This window comes from Botryllus schlosseri, chromosome 9 (genome assembly GCF_051294905.1).
Source record: "Botryllus schlosseri isolate E-star chromosome 9, Bs_hap1, whole genome shotgun sequence".
NCBI classification, from domain to species: domain Eukaryota; kingdom Metazoa; phylum Chordata; class Ascidiacea; order Stolidobranchia; family Styelidae; genus Botryllus; species Botryllus schlosseri.
The window spans coordinates 2504519-2525111 of NC_137244.1; the positions used below are offsets into that span (position 1 = coordinate 2504519).

General features: G+C 42.3%; 1 protein-coding gene and 1 long non-coding RNA gene across 2 annotated transcripts in view; one reads left to right on the top strand and one right to left on the bottom strand.

Annotated features, from left to right (window-relative positions):
* Positions 1 to 20593, top strand: part of LOC145445879 (uncharacterized) — a 246397-nt gene that overhangs the window by 157594 nt on the left and 68210 nt on the right. The gene's annotated exons all lie outside the window — the stretch shown is intronic.
* LOC145445870 (uncharacterized) overlaps positions 1 to 20593 on the bottom strand; it is a 160380-nt gene that overhangs the window by 116674 nt on the left and 23113 nt on the right. The window lies entirely within an intron of this gene.

Below are 20593 nucleotides of genomic sequence, written 5' to 3' on the forward strand. Positions count from 1 at the left end.
AGTATCACACGGGCCGATTAATAGGCTTATAGTAATGATAATTGTACTGAAGATGTGACGTCCTTAATGTCAATTGCCTTGTGTATCATTATGAGAAATATTGTGAATGAATTCTGAAATTGTAATGCTTTAAATTGTATTAAAAATCTTAAATACACCTATACTGAAATAACCTAAAGATTCCTTGGCGTTGAAAAAGCGTCCGCACCGCTCGACATAATACTAGGAACTAACGTAAGAGTGTCTAAAATATTTGACGTTCTCTCTCTGGCTATTTTAGTATAACAGGTCGAAATGATATTATTTCTCACATGACTATTGTAATGAAGTATTGTGAAACGATATGTCATGAATGAAATTTTCGGCAGGACAGGCCGTCGCATGAATTATATGCGTAAACAAACCTTGGAGTATTGAAAATGTTTGTTAATTGTGTATGATGATGTATAGGTTAAACCATGCCTTGTGTTATAATTGATGAATGATGTGTATGTCAATTTTAACCAAGCTTTGCATAGAGTTACCACATTTCCGTCTGCGCAATTAACTTATTGGAGTATTTGGTTGTATTAGGGGTTTCAGATTACATGTATTAAGGGCTAGCTTAGAACTTTGGACCTAATGGTCATTGGCTGTTTGGAAACAAGACAATATTACAACTACGGAATACTTCAATCAACATTTACGACTGTGAAAAATCTCAAATTAACATCTACAGATCTACGAACGTCGTCAGTACTACACAAGAAAGCAAAGAGTGTCAACTTTGTCCTACGAAGTATCCCGAACAAGTGTGGACTACTCGCATAACAATCGTTGTGGAGCTGCACTATAAAAACAAAATTGGTGGCCAGTACGGGGAAACTTCCGATGTTCAGACGTTGACCAATCGATGCTTTTTAAGACGACCATCGTAAAACTTGTACTTGTCGTATCCTTGCTTTCATCGTCTGTATCTCTCCTGATAATATTGGCAGCAATTTATTTGCACGTATCGTCTGGAGCGCTTTCTAATTTGTTGAACGTATTTTTGGGATACAATAGCAGCGAACCCACTGATTACGTTCAACCAACGAATACGCCACAAGGATCTACGGAAGATTTCAACACATCTTCACCCTTTCTACTACCTTTTGACAACATTACTTCCTCCGGTCAATAGGAAGGGCTATGCGAAGGATATTGAAAGCATTAAAAAGGAAAAAGTCGTCAGAAGCGACGGATGAACTCAAACAAGGTATTACCTTGCTTAAAGCGACACAAAAACGCCATGAAGATGTACGGCGACAAGAGAGACAACTTGCTAAGGATGTGGCTGAACGAACAGAGCTATTGAAAGAAGTAAAGACAGCTCTACCGGAAACCATGAAAGGGCTAGGAAAGGCAAAGAAAGAGATTGGAAAAGCTCCAGCGGACCTCAAAGCTGTTTGTGATGCCACAACAATAGTTAGCGGGAAAGTCTCCACCGAGGTGCTGAATGACATTCTTACGTCAGAGTTTGAGCTCGGAAAGTCGCATGCACAAGTTACGCGAGATAAGACCCAATCTCCCGTTTCGACGGTACTTCCAAATGCACCGGAATATGATCCTCCGGCTTACGTTCCCCTCGCCGAGCAGATGTCGGGTTACGTAAAACAAGGGCCAACGATGACGGTTCGCAAGGGCTTAGATTACCATACTGTTACGGCCGTCTATCCTACGTTACCTGGTTCTGAGGCGACCTCGCCGTCAGAAGCTCGCATGGGGACGACACCATGCTTCCACGTGGGAAGTGGTGCACGCGCCAAACAGAAGAAGCTAGACACCGTAGAAATGCCAAGCTTCATTAGACGTGGGGGAAGCGAGCCCCCTGTTGCGTCGAAGCCAAAAAAGAATCCCTTAGATAAATATATGGGGTATCGAGGATGGCAGGAATGTCGTAATGAGGAGAAGGATTCTCGAAGACGAGCGGGAAGTGCGGATGGCGAATCCCGACGGGTGACCTTCCAAGAACAGGGTGATATTAGAGAAGATGCGGAAGACACTGAAGACGACGATTACGATATTCGTATGCGAATATTGGCTCGAGAAATAAAGGAGGTTAGGAAGTCTCTCCGAAGTTCCGAAGATTCGTCGGATGAAGATACGGATGAGGGCCGATCTAACAACCCAACTTATCCAAAGATGCCTCGTTTTACCTCTACTCCTAACGATCGTAGCAGAAGGTCAGGGCAACAACAGCCGCACCAATATCCTGGTGTTTCGGCCCCATTGCTCAATGTGTCTGCTAAAATCCAATCGGAAAAAGAAATGCTTCAGCTAATGATGGACCCTGGAGACATGCCACTGCTAAAATGGATGGAGAATTCTATGCGACGAATACGCCATGGTCCCGGAAATACAGATGCTGATGTTATTTTGGCAAATGCATTGCAGAAGAAATTGAGGGCTGCTGGTCGACACAAGCAGGCTACCCAACTGGGAAATTTTTTTAACACCAATTCGGGGGAAGCAGAATGGGAATCGGTGATGAGATCTCTTTCCCTATCCAATCCCCAGGGTTTGGTGAATGATGAAAAGATCATTGGGGATTTCCGCAGAAATTATCGCTGGGAGGATGAGCCGCTACCTCTGCTGAATAGCGCTTTGAAGCAACTGGAAATAGACATGGATAGCAAAATTAAGAAAAATCCGGACGGATTACGTCTTTTCCGAAATCTACGACAACGTCTACCAGAAGCACTGAGATTGATGTTACGAGGTTATGAAGAGGACAAAAGGTGGCGGGATGTTGCGGAGGAACTACAACTTGTTTGGAACTCCGAGTTTTTGGACGAACAAGAGACGCGCCCCAGGTATCAGGAAACAAAAGAAGTACTTGATACGAAACCGTCCCGGCCGCCTGTACACATTTACAATGTTCAACCTGCAGGGCAAATAATGCACAGTTATCCTACTCACGGTAGTGAGGACAGACAACTCAACACCCCTCCTCCACCCGGCGTAACTCCACCGCCGGTGGTACAACCACCCTCGCCCCTGCAACCACTGAATAACTTTGGGGGGTCAACACCTCCTGGACCACCTAGAATGACCACACCGCGCCAACCTGACAATACAGGACAGGTTCCGATACGACGTCGTAATCCACAGCGTAATGCTCGCATTAATCGACCCCCTACTCACATCATGAACGGTAATGGACCTGGTAGACGAGGACAAGACTCAAGGGCCAGGTCAGTACAACAACAAAATGGGCGTACGGCATCAACGGGACCTAACGGACAGCCAACGAGAATAACAAGATCTTCACGTGCTAGCCCAGGACCAGGAACCTCGAACCGAAGTCCGCGAATGGCGAACACACAAGACTCCGGGATGGGTGCTGACAGCTCACAGATTACTCCGTCTAGCAGCCAGGAAGCCCGCAACATTGCTGACAGCCAAGGTGAGCGATACAATTTTCTTGGAAATCCGAATATTTTCGCTTCTCTGGCTTGTATCTAAATCCCACTCAGGGACAATCGCTGTCCGTCTGTCATTACTGTAAGGCACCGGGACATCAATCCCGTAATTGCGTGGCTAAATTCATACTTTGGTTAAACGATAAGGTCCTTGCCAAAGATGAGGAATTAGGTTGGATAATTCGGGGGCGAGCAAGACCAGTACCGCCTCATGTAAAGGCATCGGCAGAACGTAATTGGAAACCTTTTCTTGAGAGAAATGGGATTCAGACTGTTGAAGGTTTGGACCGGTATCTTGCTTTACATGGCTCTCCTTCTTTCGTGCAAAGAACCGCTCTGTGCGAAGCTTATTACGATACCAGGCCAAAAAGTCGAGATAGAACCCACTGGCATGATAGGGATCAATGGGGTCCTCATGGACCACCTGCACGTCCATCTGGGGAAAATACCCAAGTGGCCTGGGCGAAACCTCAATATCATGATCGCCCGCGTCGATATGATGCTTCATATTGGACGGACGAGGAACTAAATCAAGGTGTACGACTTTCAAAAAACGCCTTGGGGTGCTGATTGATACGGTGAATCAGCTCCCAGACAATTTAATACTTCAACATATAAAAACTATACATAACTCTACTTTACCCTTATTTACATTTCTTGATATGCCGGATGACCCTCTACAGCCCGACTTTACGGAATTGTTTGGAGGCCAATTGTTGTATTTGATTGATGCAGCAACTGGTACGAAATTCCTAGCTGACACGGGGAGCATCCCCAATTTGATAATGAAAAAGGTCGTTATTACTAAATACCCACAAAGCTGGGAAGAACGTCAACCAATAGACATGGAATTGACTGGAATAGGGGGCTCGTCCCAAGTGGATTCCTTCGTAGAAATTAATATTGATGGCCTGTCCGTTCCATTTGTGACCGAATCAGGAGTCTTACTTAATATCATAGGGCTGAAATGGATTGAGGAAGTCCAACAATTACCAGGCATAACTACGGAATTTAAAACCCCGTCTAAAGCAAATGAGGAGTTGTCATTAGTATCACTACTTGATGAAAACCAGGGTGATCAAAGGAACGGAACCAAAGTCGGAAGCAGTATTAGCTACACTGTAACCGACGATGGGTTGATGGATGCTGCAAACCAAAGTAGCGTGGAGCGGAAAATTGCCGCTGGCGCGAGTACCGAGATGGAAATAACCACTGGTGCGAGCGACGAGTTGAAATTAGCAACTAACGTCACACATAACCCATGGGAAACTATAGGTGTTGAGACAGGAATGCCTGCTGACACCGTTAATGAAGACGTCGAGCGTGGAATCCCCGCTGGCGTAAAGATGGACCTGCACGAGAAAACTGGTCCCGAAAACTCTCGCGGATGCACTTGTCCGGATAACGATAGAAATCCGGCCCATAGATGCATGGCGACTACTACAGCTGACATCCAGAGTGGAATGTCCGCTGGCGAAAATAAAGACCTGCACGAGAAAACTGGTCCTAAATGCTTTCGTGGATGCACTTGTCCGAATAACCTTAATGATTCGGCCCATCGTTGCATGACGACAGCCACAGTAATGAGTACTTTCTCAAAAGGTTCAAATGAAGCAGCAATTGCCGGTCAACCGGATACACGTCCGGACATGTCCGACAAGGAGTCTGGGGATTTTAGGATGCACGTCTCCCCAGCAAAAGGGTCCCCGGCGGAAAAGGAGTCCGTCGGCGTGGCGGTAGGTGGGGGCACGCGCCGAGATCAGAGGCCTACATCGAAGGACTTCACCCTCTCTCCACCAACACCGACAACCCGGTCATCACGAATCTCAAACCAGCCTATGGCTGGGCCAGTCACTACGTATGTTTTACAGAAAGACACTCACCCACGAGTCAAGACGGAGCTCGAAAATCTCTGCGCACATTCCGTAGCGCTAGCCAAACTCCCATACAAACCTCCTGATCTGACGACTCCAGAAAATACCATTATCGCTGATGATGTCTGGAAAGCCATCTACGCACCGTTCGCGTCCGAACTCGAGGACCTGCGAGGCCATCTTGGCGGCCCGCAAACCATGAAATACAAATGCGACATCGAGCTTAAAGATCCCTCGACGAAACCTTTTGTGTCTGGGCCTTATAATCTGAAGGGGGAGGGCCAGGCAAAGGCGTTGAAAGAAGCGGTAGATAACTTCCTGGACTAGGGCGTCATTGAACGAGGTTTTGCCGAATGGAAGTTGGCTATCTTTGTGGTCCCTCAGAAAATGAATGAGAGACAAAAAAAGGAGGACGGATGGAAGCAAGCCTGGAGGGTAGTACAGAATCTCCAACCCCTTAATGCGGCCATAAAATCAATAGAAGTACCTCCACCTCTTGTACCGGACGTAAAGCAGCTCGCCCAAGGCAGAGAAGTGCTTTCTCTCCTTGATTTGAAGAAGGCTTATTTCCACATGGATGTAACGGAAAGATCTAAACAATATGTGGGTATAGCCATCAAAGGGATGCATGTAAGATGGCGTAAAATGCCGATGGGGCTTAAAACCGCTGTGGCTCTTTGGAGCGCGAATATGCAGGAATGCGTGGTGAAACCAATTACGGAAAATTATCGTAAATACATGAAGCAAAATGGTCGGTCGGATGAGGAGAATGCGACGCCTATGGAGGCCTACATAGACGACATTTTTCTTAGCACAAAAACGGTAGAGGACCATTTGCTACTACTACGTATGGTGTTTGAACAACTTGCCAAGATGAAACTAACGGTTAGCATCAATAAATGTTTTATTGGAAAACGAAGGGTGAACCTTTTGGGGGCAACCTTGACGGGGAAAGAAATTGAGGTTCAGCCCGAAAGAATAAGGGCTTTACGAGAACTCTCACCACCCCATAATGTGTACGAACTGCGGGGATGGATCGGTGCCCTTCGCTATATCTCGGAACATATTCCTGAGTTAAGTTTAAAGCTGGCCAAATTCGATGCGCTAACAGGCAAGGTCCCTGCGACACAAGGACGAGTGACGCCTGTGCTATGGACCAACGAATTACTGCAGGATTTCAAAACAGCACAGGCAGCCCTCGATGATGCTAAGGTTTTGTACCACCTGGACCCAAATCTTCCCATTTTTGTGGAAACAGACGCTTCAGATATTGGGTTTGGATCAATCATTTTTCAGACGGAAAAGGGATGTAAACCACCTTTCGAAAAAGTTTACCCAATTGCTTACTACAGTCAGAAATGGGCGACTCCAACGGCAAAAGCTTATGATCCATGTACAAAGGAATTGAAAGCCTTAAAGGATTCGGTTGAAAAATGGCAGTCAATGTTGAGAGCCTTATCCTTTACAATAATCACTGATAATACTGGGGTATTTGGGCTCCTCAAAAGAATGACGGATAAAGCGAAAAATCCAAGCCCAAAACCCCTGATTCACAGGTGGCTCAATCATCTCGCAGGATTCCAAATAAAAGAGGTAATTCATCTAAGTACGATGCAGGTATTTACGTCAGATGGATTGTCTCGATCTTATTGGATGGAAATGGCTGCGGGAGAAGAGGATCCACATGTTTGGGCGACAATTCCCAAGGAAAAGAGCGGTTCGTACCGACAAAAAAGACCCCGACCGGAAAAAATACAGCAGATGCTGATGTCTCATTGTCGCCATGAGCTTTGTAATAACTCGGTGGATGGTTACCATCCCTGGGAAGATATTGGTTGGGTCATCAAAAGGAAAACTGGGGTGCACATGGAAACTGACGAGTTAAAAGACGTCATGAAAAGGTGCGACAGAGCAATAATCTCAAAAAGTGGATTGGCGGCCGCCCATGGACACACAAAAGGGACGCCTCCTCAATACTGTAAATATGAAGGGGACGAGGTATTGTACCACATGACGACTGAAAACAATGCAAGACAGATAATGTCTGCAGGCATTGAACGAATGAACACGAGATTCATTCATTTGAGCAAAACGATAACGAAGAAAAGCAAAAAGCGGAATGTGGTAATTTGCATGAAAGCAGCAGATCTAAGGAATGAGGGTCTCGTTCTGCTGCAATCAAACGTACAAGAAGTGGTGTTGTGCGAAGGCCCTATACCACCCACAGTCATACAAAAGATTTAGAGCTGTTTTTGGCAGAGTGTAAAAATTCATATAATAGGAGCAAACGGACAAAACTGAAACCTCGTAACTAGAAAAAATGCTGAGTCATCATTTATTGTCTCGTGCGAGAAAAACGAGAGAACGAGAAGAAAAAAGAGAATAAAATGATCATGGGGAATCATGATGAATGACGTCAAGCATACACACGAGTAAAGCGGGCATATACTTCACTAGTTCCAAATTTTCTTTCCCGACGTCAAAACATACTTGTAAGCAATCACTTTCATTAACCCTCGCTACGCGGTTGGCTCATGCATGAGCCCGGATTGTATTTTCACGAACACGCTTCACTTAATCCCGAATATCTTGCGTTATACTAGTCGCAGAAAGTTACATCTATTTAAGATGGATAGCTAGTATCAATACGCATACGTCGAGCCATAAATAACCTATTGGACTATGAAATAACCTCATCAAAATACCGATTGAATACACAAAAACGTTTTGCGCAAAATACAACTTGCGGCGGCGCTCGAGTGCATGTGCGCGCGCGAGATAAACCAGCGCCCGTGACCAGCGCATCTCCGTTACAGACGTCATATTCATATGCAGCTCTTTTCTCCAAACAGCTGTTGACTATGTCATCGCCCATCTATTGTAATGCTTATATCTAACATTGGTCGCAGGACAGATTATTCGAATTGGAAGTAAACATATTTTACGAAATAACATGCGTGGGTTTTAGCAATATATTCCATGTTGTGATTAGCGCGGACTTGCTGTAGCAGATTACGCATATGGATTATTCGTACTTTTCATACCAATACATCAACACTACCATCTTCAGTGAGTTACATGATCTCCGCTCTTGATATGACAGCAAATTTACGACATTTCTGGTGAAAATGTTGCGCATCTTTCCCGTGGTAGCGCACGAAACGCACCGCTCGATAATATGTGATAAACTGATTTGAAACGCCCATAAAATATCAGTGAAGCACTGTATTCACATTGCAGGTATGACTCTGTCGATTCAACCAATTCAGTCCTAGTTGTTTTACAACGGCAAAGTTCGTTTCAACACATAACACTATCTCGTACAAAGAATGGACAAAAGCGAGTGCATATACCGACATTGTGAAATGAATCATTTCAACGTCAGGGATCCTATGTTATTACCAAAACAATAATACGCCGCAATTTATTTGCTGTTGTGCTTGGCGCAGATTTCATGTTGCAGATTACGCATAACAATGTATATCTTTATAATAAGTTGAGTCGCCAATGCTATATAGGCCACTACGTCATCTACATTGTTTCATACGAAGCCATCATTGTACCCATGACATGGTTTTCCATTTGTTGGTGCTAGATTTGGTTTGTTACCATTTCCATTTGCGGTTGTATTCCACGCGTGATGCATTATTTCATATGTTGTATCATGCAATATACTATATTCTTTTACCAAAATATGGCTGCACTTCGAAGCAAACTGATTGCTGCGATGCGCGTGTGGTACAGAAACCACTATTCTTCTGCGATAGCTGAGGTGGTTGTGGATGCCTATTATCTGTTCAATAGATAGGCCTTGTCTCAAAGCGTTTGTCTACACCACCACCGTCGATGGCTTGCATAATATTTGATAAACTGATTTGAAATGCCAACTAAAATATCAGTAAGAATGTGTATTCATATTGCAGGTATGACTACCTGTCAATTCAACCAATTCAGTTATAGTTGTTTTACAACAGCAAATTCGTTTCAACACATAACACTATCTCGTACAAAGAATTGATAAGCGATTACCATATAACGGCGTTGTGAAATGAATAATTTCAACGTCCGCGATACTACGTCATTTTCGAACAATAACACGCGGCGCGTGTATGTGCGCTGAATGCGAGACGCCTGGCGTCGAACACACAGTAGCCAGCTGTAGCCATCGGTACATCAGCACTCGTTACAATCGACTGTATTATCGTAAGAACCTCACTCAGGTCGTTTTGGAATCCTGATATTGCTGTGAAATCAGTCAGGCGATGACTCTATCCCGAGCAGCTCCGTGTATGACGTAGCAGCAAATTCAAAAGTCGAATTCTCTTTTATTTTCAAAAAGTTGAGAACACTTCGCGGTACAGGGGCATCACCTGTTACTCTCTCGCTTTCAGAGTAGCTCAGTTGGTTAGGCGCCTGTTTCCTGATTACAGCGATATATTAGGCGTCGGTTCAAGTCCCGTGGTTCGGATTTTATGAATCTTTTTCTAAATGCATTAAAATTCGGTCCTGAGGCCGACCGCGGGAGGAGGGTTAAACACACAACGCCATAAAAGTATTTACTTTCTACAACATAGACATTCCGATATAATCAAGAAATATTTTTATTAATCAAAATCATCGTCTTCTGTTTACGGCGTTGGTGTGTGTTTCGTACCTGTGGACCCGTATGAAAATGGACTCGACATGACTGAATGCACGGAGGTAGAAATCGCATCGACTTACGCGCGGTTACGGTTTTAAAACGAACCATCTATTTTGCATTGGTCGATACCGAGCGAGCCAGTTACATGTATTCACGGTAATGATTTTGTTTGTCATATGCGAATGATAGGGTTACTGCACCGACAAATTGAATCAACATACAACAACCTTCTTACAGTGGTAATAACATTTTCCATTTCCTCCCCTTCGTGATTGTATACTCACGACAGGTATATTGTACAACTACGTTTAACAAGACCAATCACACTACCAACGTTGAACACACGATACCTGCCCAAGTAAAAAATATCGTTTTCGTTTGGACAACTGACGTTTACCTGTGTAAAATTACCATTTTCACTAGGAGGTCCACCGTTACCTGAGTAAAAATATCATTGTCCTTTGGAGATCTTTCGTTTACCCAGAGTAACAATACATTTTCACTTAGGCTTCTACCGTTTCCTAGAGTAACAAAACCATTTTCGTTTGGAAATATATTTTTTCGCTGAGTAACAAACCCTTTTCGTTTGGAAATATATTTTTTTCCTGAGTAACAAACCATTTTCACTTGGAAATGTATTTTTTTCAGAGTAACAATACCGTTTTCCTTTACTGATCTTTTGTTTATCTAGAGTAATAATACATTTTTACTTGGAAATCTGACATTTACCTGAGTAACAATACCGTTTTCGCTTGGGAATATATATTCCCTGAGTATCAATCCATTTTCACTTGGAAATATATTTTTTCCATGAGTAACAAACCATTTTCACTTGGAAATCTATCTTTTCCCTGAGCAACAAATACATTTTCACTTGGCGGTCCGCTGTTTACCTGAGTAATAATACCATTTTCGTTTTGAAATCGGACATCCACCCGCAACAATTTGGTATTTGTTGTATTGGCGAAAGTTTGAAATTGATTACAACGAACAGCGAGGAAAAAATAAACAGACAACCCGTTTCAGAATATACCCACATCGGGCGTATCACATCAATATAATCCGTTACCCGCATGCAATAAAAATGTGCTGTTGTACATCGACATGTATGTTTTGGAAATTGGATAATAGGTTTCCGATATGTCCATGATGTCCGGGTTCGTGATTTAGCCTCCCACAAAGTCAATATGTCGAAATTAGCAACCCCCGACTTTGGTAACTGCTTGGTTCTCGGATAATGGTTGAATTTGTGTCCCGTCGCGCTAACAAATCCGGGTTACTTGTTTGCTATATTGTGTCTTTATTGGTCAATACATGTCGCTCCAGTCAGCTGAAACCGGATCACTAATATGAGATAGTGTGTGCACCGCACCAGGATATTCACTCATGAACCAACGAATAATATTCATGTAAGCATGTTACAACGCGTGTTCTGTCTCCATAAAAAATACCAATGCATACACCATCACACACATCAAGTACGTCACGATTGTTCACCCACACAAGTATTCGCTTAAACGAGATGTACATACAATGCGTCGGTGTACAAACAGTATGGGACACAAATTCACGTACTCAAGCCTCATCATGCGACGACTCTGTACATTCAATGTGGGCATAGATGACTTGGAGACGGGCAAGCAGCCATATTTGGACGTAACAGGGTCTTAGTATGTATGAATCGGCATGCTCCCGACTTGTGAAAAATGAATCCTAAACTATTTCCACCGAGAGTACAACACATTCACCGTTCACACCTTGATCCTATAATATTTGCAAGGTAGTTCGGATTCTCAGACAGACTTGCATCGTGATCCAGACCTCGGAATATAGTAAAATCGCGTGGCCTAGTTTAATTACTTGCTCAATGCCCTGCGTAATGTTGGTCATATTCTGCGAACTTTTTTGCTGAAACCGCAGTGTTTCACCAATACATAAGTTGGTTTAATGTATTTGGCGATCACCATCGTTATCAATCTTTCACGCGATGAATGTCGGATGTCGCTACTCCCACATAACGACTCCAGCTAAACATCGTGAGCAGTGACTCCGGGTTGAAATCGTAAACAGGGACTCTGTGTGTCTGTGTGTGAATCTCGAGTTCGATTACGATTTGATAATTTAATCCAAGGTGTGTTTCTGCGGATTGAAGACTGATTTCGTATCGTTTTCGCAAGAGGGTGCTGTCTCGTAATTCTACAGACCGTTATGAAACGCGGTTGGAAACTTTTGGTCTAGTTGATCCAGCTACCTGTTGAAACGGTGTACCCACACAGACCATTGAGAAAACGTTGTCGTTACCTGACCATATCCACGAGTTAATATGGGACTGCTCGTAACTGTCCATAGGTCTATTTGGCCTCATACCGTGGTTTTATGACACAGACAAGATGCAGCGGTGGAAATATTTAAAATGAAAAACGATACCCTGGTGACATTTGAATTGGATTTTACGCCTGATGAACCATACACTCGATTGGTACATTGGGATGACAACTCTATCGTCGAGGTCGAGGGAAAAGAAATGTACAGATTTGTTGGTGTTGTGGACATTCAGCGAAAATCAGGGTATATGGTTGTGTATGGTTTGCAAATTTGACTGGGAATATATCGGTATACATAATGCGCTGTTTATTGTATCATGCCGTGTGTCATCTATGCCCACTACGGCTCTTCAAAAATGACTTTTTTCTCAAATCGTACTGGCTACTTGATATAATTGCTAGGTTACTTAATTTAAGCCTACACACAAAATCTGCTTCAACTCCAGCCAGTAACCGCTTTGCTACAGGACAAGAAAGTTTCTATTTCTTATTTAAAAATAAATAATAAAAAAATTGAAAATTTTCTGTTCACCCCATGAAAGTGTCAGGCGGTCTATAGAAACGATGCTCACCAAATTTGGTTCAATTCCAACCAGTGGAAGCGGAGTTATTGCCGTCGAAAAATTAGGATATGAATAAAATAGTATTTACGGTGACTGATTCTTTGTTTATTTATTATAGTTGTGCTCACCGTAAATACTATTTTATTCAAATCAAAAATTTTCGACGGCAATTACTCCGCTTCCACTAGTGGACTAGTTGGAATTGGACCAAATTTGGTGAGGATCGTTTCTATAGACAGCCTAACACATTCATGGGGTGAACAGAAAATTTTCAAATTTTTTATTATTTATTTTAATATAATAAATAGAAACTTTCTTCTCCTGTAGCAAAGGGGTTACTGGCTGGAATTGAGCCAAATTTTGTGTGTAGGCTTAAATTAGGTAACACGGATAGCATGGAGGAGAAAAAAACGGGGGCGCAGACTAGATGACCTCATGGGGCCGTATCGCAACTCCGTTGCCAAAGCATTTCGATGGTGCAGGCGAGAAAGAATATCATATCTCTCTCTCTCTCTAACAATTTTATCAAGTATCCAGTACGATTTGAGAAAAAAAGTCATTTTTGAAGAGCCCTAATGCCCACATTGAATGTACAGAGTCGCCGCATGATGAGACTTGAGAACGTGAATTTGTGTCCCATGCTGTTTGTACACCGACGCATTGTATGTACACCTCGTTTAAGCGAATACTTGTGTGGGTGAACAATCGTGACGTACTTGATGTGTGTGATGGTGTATGCATTGGTATTTTTCATGGAGACAGAACACGCGTTGTAACATGTTTACATGAATATTGGTCGTTGGTTCATGAGTGAATATCCGGATGCGGTGCACACACTTTCTCATATTAGAGATTCGGTTTCAGCTGAGTGGAGCGACATGTATTGACCAATAAAGACACAATATAGTAAACGTGTGAGAAAACTCACAAGTAACCCGGATTTGTTAGCGCGACGGGGACATAAATTCAACCATTATCCGAGCACCAAGCAGTTACCAAAGTCGGGGGTTGCTAATTTCGACATATTGACTTTGTGGGAGGCTAAAGCATTAACCCGGACATCATGGACATATCGTTGCTGGTTGTTTTGTTGTGAGGTCAATCATGTGATGACTCGCATTTTTCGTTAGCAAAGTAGATTGTTTCGTGTGTATGATTTAAGGATCGTGTCGAGAAAACATACGTACTCTTTTGTAGGAGTAACTAGATTACTATGATGTCATTGATAGGTCTCTCAAGCAGTGGCCATCGTTTTTGCTTTTGAAAGATGTCGCGGTGTCGATATAGTATTTCATAAAAGCGAAACTGGGATAGATACCGTGAATGTGTAGGGCTTACGACAAACACATATTGTATACTATACATACAACTTTGCTACAAGAACTACGATGTTCCTGTGTACTAGGTCCGTGTTGGGTTATTTGAATATGATTTAGTGCTATGACATTGTCATATCCTTCAACCGTGGTTTGTTTTTGTCTTACGGAAGATGACGCGATCACGGTGTAATAAATTGTGTTAACCAAACTTTGATAGATGCCACTGCTGTGTAGGGCTTACGCGCGGTATTCACATATTGTACAATGTACATATACAACATTTTGTGTAAACAACTCTGATGTTTCTGTAAGTACTAGTTCTACGTTGAACTATGTGAAGATTAAGCTACGTTCGATCATTCCTGTTAAAAACACTTGCGACGTCAAAACAGTTGGTAGAGTCTAACCAGCCATTCTATATTTTGAAAACGTAAGCAATCATCTTCAGTTTCGTAGTACGAAAAATATCGAGTAAAGTCGAGTACTTTGGGCGATGTAAATATCTTACATACTTTTGTATGAGTCGTGGGGATCATTAGTCGCATCATACAAGTAACTAGTTGAGACAAACAAAATACTGAATGGCGACTCGCGTACTTTTTCATAAGGCCGAGAGTGAAAATTGTTTTCTGTGGCACTAAAATATTTTCTGCAACACTAACATAGTTCGTATCCAGCAAAAACGTTGGACGCCGATGAGTCGAGAGAGTTTGAATCCAGAATGTAGTAAGTGAAGTGATGAATACCTCCAGTAATAAAATCGAAAGAGACAAAACAAAATTTCTGTGTGTTGGCTGTTATGAATAACTATTTGGTATGACATTAGTTGAGTGGGTGACAATTCGTATCTGTCGCGGTTAAATGTTTAACCATATCGATAAGAATCCGGAACACATAAAGCACCCGTATGCATTGATCACAATGGAATTCGATGAAAAGATTACCCGCATAGAGTGTGTTTGCATAAAAGTAATTTCCAACGTGGTCAGTTCGATCGGAATTGATTCATGTCATACTAAAACATTAAACCGTTGTACAGTTTCGTAGTACGAGAATTTCGAGTGAAGTTGATTATTTTTGTGTGATGGTAATATCTTTCATTCAATGCAGACACACATACTGGTTTCATAATCTGGCGAGTGAAAATTGTTTTCTGCTGGACAGATATGATTTGTATTTAGAAAAAACGATCCACACCGATTTAGCGACGCTGTTTGATAGCCGATGAGTGAGTGAAATTTCTTAGGGCTTGATTTAGCGAGTTAATTGCCGGCGATTCAATCACATACAAGTGACTGAGTATTGTGATGACATTTACTTTGATGAATGACAATAGGAAAATTTCCGATTTCTTTGATCGTGTGCGTTTCACAAATAGTTCTAGTATGCATTCAGTGAACATCATACAAATTGACAACGACTTTCAGGAGTTTGGATTGATGATGACAATTATTCTGGAGGTTAAAATCGATATCGCTACTATGAACAACAATACAAACACATTTTTGTAGATTTCGGTGTAGCACACACTGCGATTTTATTATTGTTATGAATTTTGTATTAACCAAGGTCGGTTGAATAGGATCGATCCAGTAAAGATATTCCAACTTGCTTCTCCGATGATCAAGGTCTTAGCTTAGAGTGTAACCTCGCAATGTTTTACATTTCCCACGTTCGATAGAGAGTGTAAACAGAGCTTACCACACCTAACATGCTACTCCGATATCAAAAGTGATATTTTCATACTGCGTAATGTGCGAATGTTTCAATTTGATTTCGCAGATTCCGACAATAGGTTTTGTGAGGGTTGTTGGATATGCCATTGCAAGCGATTCCTAAACTTTTAGGTTGACAATTCTACTAGAGTCTAATACGTCTGTGATGTATTTGAATACATCGATCGTGATTGTGTTTGGTAGATTCACGAATCGTGATGATGATTGGTAGATTCACGAATCGAGATGATGATAATGCTGTTTCTAAAATGTTTGCCTTACAACTCTTTCGTAAGTTCGTTACAACTCGTTCGTAATGAATTTCTGAATACAAATCTTAAAAACACGAGTTGATGATGATGAATGATTTGTTTTTAATAAACTAAAAAGTACTTTTGTTTTGGTATTGGACTTGCGTTCTGATATTGATAGATGTGTTGAGTAATATGCCTAGTTTATAAAATCTCGGTAATGTTTTTTTGTACCTTAAGTCGGGTGATATATTATAAAATCGCGGTAATGTTTCTTGCGTGTGCACGTTATCATCAAATTGATACGACTACATTTTACTTAAGGAATAAAAAACACAGGTCTGTGATATGTGAATACGACCGAGATTGATTAATATAGTTTGTAGTTGTAATGATTGTGTATATTACTGAAATCGTGTCTACTTTACTTTGAGGTAGTAAGTAGGGATGGTGTGAACGTGAAGTTCACGTTCGCGTTCTGTGTGTGAACCTCGGAAAATTTGAGGTTCGCGTTCACAACAGAACCTTGGTAGGTTCTGCACTGTGAACCTTTTTCATATATTGCAATTTTCACTTCATTATAACATCTTTGGTTCAAATTTATTAACTTTCAACTGCGGGCCACTCTATGCATGTAGCTAGCACCATAAACATTCGACACTAAACGAGCATGCCCTTGACAATCTCAAAAAAATTACTTGTATTGTTACAAAAGTTTGCTCGAAATATCCAGCTTTCTGTTTGTGCATATTTGGTGTCTCTGTGCTGTGAGTTTGACCCGCAATCACATGACACTGTATTTTGTCAGCGAATGATCCTTATTCAACCAATCAATGAGATTGATATCGTCTTCCGATGTAAAAATCTAGCAGGCGTACGGGGTCAATCTTGACTACATATGTATACTGTATCATAAAAACCAAATCCGTGTGACTGGGTTGTTGGCTATACTGCTGTATAACTTGTTAATGGGGTAATATCGGTAGCAAGTATAGAAACCCATTTTACACTCTGCTCAATATCCATGTGGCAATACTCAGACGCCGAATACATTGTCCGATCAGGTCGAAATTGTTAGCAAAGCGACGCAAGATACTGATTTTATGGGATTATTATATCATTTGATTGCCTCAGTTGATGCATTGGGCGACGTTTAAAACGCCAATATGTACTCAAGTACTGAGCTATTATGTGGCCCCAAGTCATCGCTCGGTATCGTGTACAGTAGATTAATATAGGCAATCACCTAATTGAAATATGGGGTTGAAATTAGCAATATGACGTCACGTGACGTCATGAGGTTCACGTTCGTGTTCACACAGAACCTTTCAAATAGGTTCACGTTCACACGAACCTGAACCTTTCAGAGGTTCACACCATCCCTAGTAGTAAGTCAATGTGGTAATAACAACACCCGTGAAGATTTTCTCACATCCCGATGTCTTACATTATAACATGTGGATTCACTTGCGCGAATTGCTATCATTGACTGAGTATTCAAATCTCATCGTATGCACCGAGTAGTGATTACTTTGTGTTATAGATTAGTAACGACTTTTACAGTTGAATAAAAATTATCGGTTATATGAATACAACCAGGATGAATTAATTCAAGTTTGCGAGTTGTAGTGATATAATCAAGCAATTGAAAACTAGATTTTTACCACTTGTTAATGTTGTGCTATAACTGGATCGCTATGTCTGATGCAACATCCTGTCAGCGACGTAGGGTTTTACAATAATTTAACACCTTAACACCTTTTTGAATAAGCGTCAACTTCGCAAAGGATTAGGGTCTGATCAGAAATAAGTGAGAATTTGTCGGTATTCGAATCACCGTCTGCGACGGTTCTGTTATTCGTTACTTATTAAATCTTACCAGTGATATCCAGTTCTGTGACATACTGATTACCAAAATATTACATTGTGAGCGATCGGTATGTATGTAACAGAAAGTCACAAGTGATCGCTATGTCTGAGGTGTTATCTCGTCATCGATCGCGGGATTCGCAGCCTATTTTACACATTTTTGAAGTGTTAGTTTGTGTACGCGGCTATTGTTGGTATTGGAATCACCGTCTACACCGGTTCTGTGACAAACTAATTACCAAAATATTACTTGTGCGCGATTCCTACCTCTGTAACACCAAACCACGAGAGATGGCTATGTCTGATGTGTTATCATGTGAGCACCCGTAGGATTTTACAAATATTCCACACCTTTTTGAAGTGTTAGTATGTGAACGCGGCCATTGTTGGTATTCGAATCGCCGTCTACGCCGGCTCTGTGGTAAACTAATTACCAAAATATTACCTTGCAAGTGATTCCTAGATTTAGCAAACTATTTCACACCCTTTTTGCTGAAAGTACGACATGCCACCCGCAGCCTATACCCGAAAGTACGAATCACCGCCGCGCCCATAAGAATAACGACATATTGAACTCGCACTCACCGTAAACGTTTGGATTAACTCGAATCGGTCATATATAGTAATTTGGAATATGCACATTATGTAAGGATCAATCACGTGATCAATCTACTTGATACTTATTCAACACCATACGAAGTACGACATGCCAACACGAGTTTTCGAAGTCGAGTGTGAGCGGGTGCTATACCTGAAAGGGATACCATGCGACCACAAGACACAATAGCCGCATGCGAGTGACAGGGGTTCAAAAAGGGTGGTCGTGCGAACACGGGTTTTCGAAGCCGCGTGCGAGCGATCCCTATACCGAAAAGGGTTACAGTGCGAGAGGGCCAATAAGACACGGATCTGGCCCGCGAAGGGATTTTGTCCGGCCCGCGGACAGTTTTCCGTTTTATTTGATAGTGTGGCCCACGGCCTCAGTCTTCCGAGATTCCCCAGTTCTTGATTACATACATCATATTTTAGTGACTGTATGTGCGCAGCGAGCGGGGGTGAAGCTTACGCGTAAGTTCGTCTAATCGAGAAGACATTCATTATCGGCATTTACCATGTACTTACACCCTAATGTCATTTGTAGTGATCATGGTGTTTGTCGACTACTATGGTCATTTACACCACACCGATATTTCCTATTTTTGTTTCCGTAACCGTCGACTTGTAGCACGGCACACTTCCAGACTTTTGTAAGACACCGCCTATGCCAGGGGTCGCCAACTCAAAACTGGTCGCTGGACACTTTCAATTTTCGAGCCCACGGGCTTCATGAATTCAATATCGCGATAAAATAGGCTACACAGTTGAACAACCACGCTATCTCGTCACCTAGTTAACCCCAATGAATTGATATTATATCTTGCGAAATTTGAGTACCGGGCTTATTGAACGCCTTGAAATCTTCATTAAGGATTGCACCGTGTGTTGATTCTTCAGAGAGAAGCAGACATGGCCGTGCCTGTATGACAATGCTGTTCTCAAATCCTCATTGTCTTCGTCATTATTAGCGAGAAATGGCGGGCATCCCTAAAAGACGGAGAAGCGGAGGCAGCGGAGACAGCGGAGGAAGCGGAGAACGGACCCTAAAACGCGGAAACAACGGAGACGGCAGAGAGAGCAAAAATGCCGATTCCTAAAAGACGGAGATAGCGGAGGAAGCGGAGAGCGGAGGTTTCGGTCATTGACCTTTATAGACACGCGCATACGCAACTCTAAAACGTGTAGACGACGGAACATATAAACTTTCGAGCTAAATGACAATTAAAAGACAACATATGAAGCTGAGATCAGATTCTATGTAAGCGAATAGTCAGCCATTCGAGTTCGAGGGATAACGAAGCGGACGGTTATAATATACTGAAAGCGGAGTTCGGGGCGTAACGAAATATATTTCGAAACAGCAGAGAATAACGGAGAAGTCAGCCATACGGGTTTCAAGCCAATTTGGCGACTGATTACCCATCGATGAGATGACATATAGCGGACGGTTATGATAGAGGCTACTGATAGCGCAGTTCGGGGCGTAGCGAAATATATTTCGAAACAGCAGAGAATAACTGAGAAGTCAGCCATACCATATTCACGCCAAATTGGTGACTGATTGCCCAATGCCCATCGATGAGATGACATAGCGGACGGTTACAATATACTGAAAGCGGAGTTCGGGGCGTAACGAAATATATATTTCGAAACAGCAGAGAATAACGGAGAAGTCAGCCATACGAGTTTCAGGCCAATTTGGCGACTGATTGCCCAATGCCCATCGATGAGATGACATAGCAGACGGTTATAATATACTGAGAGCGGAGTTCGGGGCGTATCGAAATATATTTTGAAACAGCAGAGAATAACGGAGAAGTCAGCCATACCATTTTCACGCCAATTTGGTGACTGATTGCCCATCGATGAGATGACATAGCAGACGGTTACAATATACTGAAAGCGGAGTTCGGGGCGTAACGAAATATATTTCGAAACAGCACAGAGTAACGGAGAAGTCAGCCATATGAGTTTCAGGCCCATTTGGCGACTGGAT